Source organism: Schistocerca americana, unplaced genomic scaffold, assembly GCF_021461395.2.
Source record: "Schistocerca americana isolate TAMUIC-IGC-003095 unplaced genomic scaffold, iqSchAmer2.1 HiC_scaffold_1218, whole genome shotgun sequence".
In the NCBI taxonomy this organism is placed as follows: Eukaryota; Metazoa; Arthropoda; class Insecta; order Orthoptera; family Acrididae; genus Schistocerca; species Schistocerca americana.
Genome location: NW_025725284.1, coordinates 27,501 through 32,500, shown reverse-complemented (window position 1 = coordinate 32,500; position 5,000 = coordinate 27,501). Strand labels below are relative to the sequence as shown.

Here is a 5,000-nt window from a genome sequence, read left to right as displayed (position 1 = left end):
TACCACAGTTATCCAAGTAACGTGGGTACGATCTAAGGAACCATAACTGATTTAATGAGCCATTCGCGGTTTCACCTTAATGCGGCTTGTACTGAGACATGCATGGCTTAATCTTTGAGACAAGCATATGACTACTGGCAGGATCAACCAGGGAGCTGCGTCAACTAGAGCTGAGCAGCCGGCCGCCCGGGAGTGTGTCCCGGGGGCCCGCGCGAACACGCAAGCGTCCGCTCAATTATTCTGCAAACAGGAGGAGGCTGAGCTCCCCTGCACCATACACCTCGAAACCCTCTCAGGTCCCGGCGGCGCGCAGCGCCGTCCTAAGTACTTGGTCGGGTTCGAGAGAGGCGCAATCGCCCGGAGTTTGGCGAGTAGACGCTTTAGGTGCGACCACCCGTGCTCCCAACTGAGCTTGCCGCTGCCGACAGAGGCCCGGGAGCGTGCTGTCGTGGCATTGCCGGCGGGAGACAACACGCGCCACCTACGGTGACCGGCAGCTCCAACGCCAGCGCCACAGAAGGACAAAAGCCCCACTTGGGTGCCGAAGCGAACTCTCCCAGCACAGCGCACGCGCCAACACGTCCGCACAGCTGCGATACAAACCACCTGCGAGAACCGCAGAGGCGACCGAGCAGCAGACGGCGTCGCGGCGCCGAGCGCCGGGCGGCGGCGCATCCTCAGCGCACACAGTCCTCAATCGGACCAGCACACTGCAGATGTCCACCGCGCTTCGCACCGGGCCCGCGAGGACCTACTTTGGCCGCACGGCGCCGCGTGCAGGGTGCGCCGGCGCGCAGCTGCGCCGCCTGCCGCCTCCGTCGGCCGGCGCGCCTGCCACTGGCCGCCCCCACCAGCCGGCTGTAGCGCGTGCGCCCACGCACCGCACGGCCAACACGCCGGGAGGCCCCCCCTCACCGGCCGGGGACGGTCCCACCCAGCCACCGCCGCGTATCGCTTCACACCCACATGCCATTCACGTTCGTGGGCATGGTGGGTATCGCTGCAACAACCGGTTGGTAGCTCAACCGATCGTCGCCATCACTGATTCACCCCTAGCGAGAACAACCGCACCACAACGGTTTACCAGTTGTTCATTTGCGTAACGTCACCAGCAAACGTAGGCGTCCATCGCCATTTGCAAATTCAACGATTGTTGCATGCCTGTGTCAGGTGTCACGACACACTGTCTGCCCACATACACGCAACAACATGTCCACGCTTAGCGAACACGTGGAAGGTGGCCCCCGTACGTATGCGATGTCCATTGCGCGAACGACTGTCAACCGGCCTCTGTCGCATGTCGCAGATGTGGAACGCAGTGCACCGTGCTATCACGGTGTGTGAGAAGAGACGACTACGTCTGACAACACGCGCCACTACATCAACAGACGGCTCATGCTGATCGCCATCCAGGGCATACCACACTGCAATCCAGCTCTTATAGGGAGACGACACGTAGCTGAGTGCACAACATTTGGACCGCATGGTTCGCCGTTGTTGGCGCAGTCGTTGTACGGTCACATGTACCACGATGTATCATTCAGTACATGAGGACCAATGTGCAGTACAGTGTGTGATTTGGACGTACAACATCAGCGGACAGTTGACACAGGCCGTACCACAGCGTAGGCTAAGTGCTTCGCCATGCGAATGCCAATGAACAACTGCAAATGCCAATGAACAACTGCAAAGGGCATTGAGCATGTACGTCCTGCTGCCATCCACATTACAGTGTATAGCTGCAAGGTGTTTAACATGAAGCGATACACTGGGGACCGGGCAGTGCGAGTAGCAAACTATATTGCGGGGGTTGCAGTTAGGCAACACTACACTAATTTAACGCGTCGTATGACAATTACAGAGCAGGTTAAGGCCCAACGTGTGTTGGGTTAAGGCCCAACGTGTGTTGGGTTAAGGCCCAACGTGTGTTGGGTTAAGGCCCAACGTGTGTTGGGTTACGGCCCAACGTGTGTTGGGTTAAGGCCCAACGTGTGTTGGGTTAAGGCCCAACGTGTGTTGGGTTACGTTAAGGGGCAATGTGGGTTACGTTAAGGGGCAATGTGGGTTACGTTAAGGGGCAATGTGGGTTACGTTACGGCGCAATATAGGTTACGTTACGGCGCAATATAGGTTACGTTAAGGGGCAATGTGGGTTACGTTACGGCGCAATATAGGTTACGTTACGGCGCAATATAGGTTACGTTAAGGCGCAATATCGGTTACGTTAAGGCGCAATACAGGTTACGTTAAGGCGCAATACAGGTTACGTTAAGGCGCTATACAGGTTACGTTAAGGCGCAATACAGGTTACGTTAAGGCGCAATACAGGTTACGTTAAGGCGCAATACAGGTTACGTTAAGGCGCAATACAGGTTACGTTAAGGCGCAATACAGGTTACGTTAAGGCGCAATGCAGGTTACGTTAAGGCGCAATGCAGGTTACGTTAAGGCGCAATACAGGTTACGTTAAGGCGCAATGCAGGTTACGTTAAGGCGCAATGCAGGTTACGTTAAGGCGCAATACAGGTTACGTTAAGGCGCAATACAGGTTACGTTAAGGCGCAATACAGGTTACGTTAAGGCGCAATACAGGTTACGTTAAGGCGCAATACAGGTTACGTTAAGGCGCAATACAGGTTACGTTAAGGCGCAATACAGGTTACGTTAAGGCGCAATACAGGTTACGTTAAGGCGCAATACAGGTTACGTTAAGGCGCAATACAGGTTACGTTAAGGCGCAATACAGGTTACGTTAAGGCGCAATACAGGTTACGTTAAGGCGCAATACAGGTTACGTTAAGGCGCAATACAGGTTACGTTAAGGCGCAATACAGGTTACGTTAAGGCGCAATACAGGTTACGTTAAGGCGCAATACAGGTTACGTTAAGGCGCAATACAGGTTACGTTAAGGCGCAATACAGGTTACGTTAAGGCGCAATACAGGTTACGTTAAGGCGCAATACAGGTTACGTTAAGGCGCAATACAGGTTACGTTAAGGCGCAATACAGGTTACGTTAAGGCGCAATACAGGTTACGTTAAGGCGCAATACAGGTTAGGTTAAGGCGCAATACAGGTTAGGTTAAGGCGCAATACAGGTTAGGTTAAGGTACGACATAGGTTAGGTTAAGGTACGACATAGGTTAGGTTAAGGTACGACATAGGTTAGGTTAAGGTACGACATAGGTTAGGTTAAGGTACGACATAGGTTAGGTTAAGGTACGACATAGGTTAGGTTAAGGTACGACATAGGTTAGGTTAAGGTACGACATAGGTTAGGTTAAGGTACGACATAGGTTAGGTTAAGGTACGACATAGGTTAGGTTAAGGTACGACATAGGTTAGGTTAAGGTACGACATAGGTTAGGTTAAGGTACGACATAGGTTAGGTTAAGGTACGACATAGGTTAGGTTAAGGTACGACATAGGTTAGGTTAAGGTACGACATAGGTTAGGTTAAGGTACGACATAGGTTAGGTTAAGGTACGACATAGGTTAGGTTAAGGTACGACATAGGTTAGGTTAAGGTACGACATAGGTTAGGTTAAGGTACGACATAGGTTAGGTTAAGGTACGACATAGGTTAGGTTAAGGTACGACATAGGTTAGGTTAAGGTACGACATAGGTTAGGTTAAGGTACGACATAGGTTAGGTTAAGGTACGACATAGGTTAGGTTAAGGTACGACATAGGTTAGGTTAAGGTACGACATAGGTTAGGTTAAGGTACGACATAGGTTAGGTTAAGGTACGACATAGGTTAGGTTAAGGTACGACATAGGTTAGGTTAAGGTACGACATAGGTTAGGTTAAGGTACGACATAGGTTAGGTTAAGGTACGACATAGGTTAGGTTAAGGTACGACATAGGTTAGGTTAAGGTACGACATAGGTTAGGTTAAGGTACGACATAGGGTAGGTTAAGGTACGACATAGGTTAGGTTAAGGTACGACATAGGTTAGGTTACGGTACGACATAGGTTAGGTTACGGTACGACATAGGTTAGGTTACGGTACGACATAGGTTAGGTTACGGTACGACATAGGTTAGGTTACGGTACGACATAGGTTAGGTTACGGTACGACATAGGTTAGGTTACGGTACGACATAGGTTAGGTTACGGTACGACATAGGTTAGGTTACGGTACGACATAGGTTAGGTTACGGTACGACATAGGTTAGGTTACGGTACGACATAGGTTAGGTTACGGTACGACATAGGTTAGGTTACGGTACGACATAGGTTAGGTTACGGTACGACATAGGTTAGGTTACGGTACGACATAGGTTAGGTTACGGTACGATATAGGTTAGGTTACGGTACGATATAGGTTAGGTTAAGGTACACATTGTTGTAAGGAAAGGTTTAATGGGGGGCGGGGCGGGGCGGCCGGTTTGTTGATTGTGATTATAGTAAGTGGATGCCTGCGGCATCATCTGATTTGCCACGTCAGGATGCACCTTTGGCTCATGACAGGCGGCGCTCTCATTCCATGCTTGTGGCAGACCTGTGTCTTTCATTCCTGCCATTGTTTGTGTGCTGTGAGAGGAGGCAGTATTGTGATGTTGGGTGCACCCCTGTGTAGGACATGTGTGGGTGTTGGTGGCTTGGCTGAGCAATGGTGGTTGTCGGGTGGGTGGGATATTCTGTTTTCTGAGTGGACCTCCCAGTCTGGTTATGACAGTGTGGATTGTCTAATGTGGCGGAGAGGATGCACTGGGTGTTGTTCCATGCTGGTGCTTACATATTGTCTGTGTGCGTGTTACAGGCAGAGAGTAGTGCGTGATAAGGGTGTGTGGCTGACGTGTGGTTGTGATTGTGAGCAGAGTCTTTCAGCATGTATACGGACAGTTGTATACATTATCTGTATTCTGATGGCTCTATCTATTACTAATCAGCGCCGTGTATACGTTTAATCCGGTTCCAGTCGAAACTGTTGTATCTCTGTACATTAGTGACACGGCGAGCCCGCTATGTAGTTACTCGTCTCGGCAGCTTCC

General features: G+C 50.9%; 1 non-coding gene across 1 annotated transcript in view; it reads right to left on the bottom strand.

Moving 5' to 3' along the window:
• The window catches only part of LOC124563455, a 1,912-nt gene extending 1,758 nt beyond the window's left edge, over window positions 1-154 (bottom strand). Inside the window, exon 1 of the ribosomal RNA XR_006970196.1 lies at window positions 1-154. This exon is cut by the window's left edge and continues 1,758 nt beyond it. This is a non-coding gene — a ribosomal RNA (small subunit ribosomal RNA).
• Between the last annotated feature and the right edge of the window lie 4,846 nt (window positions 155-5,000).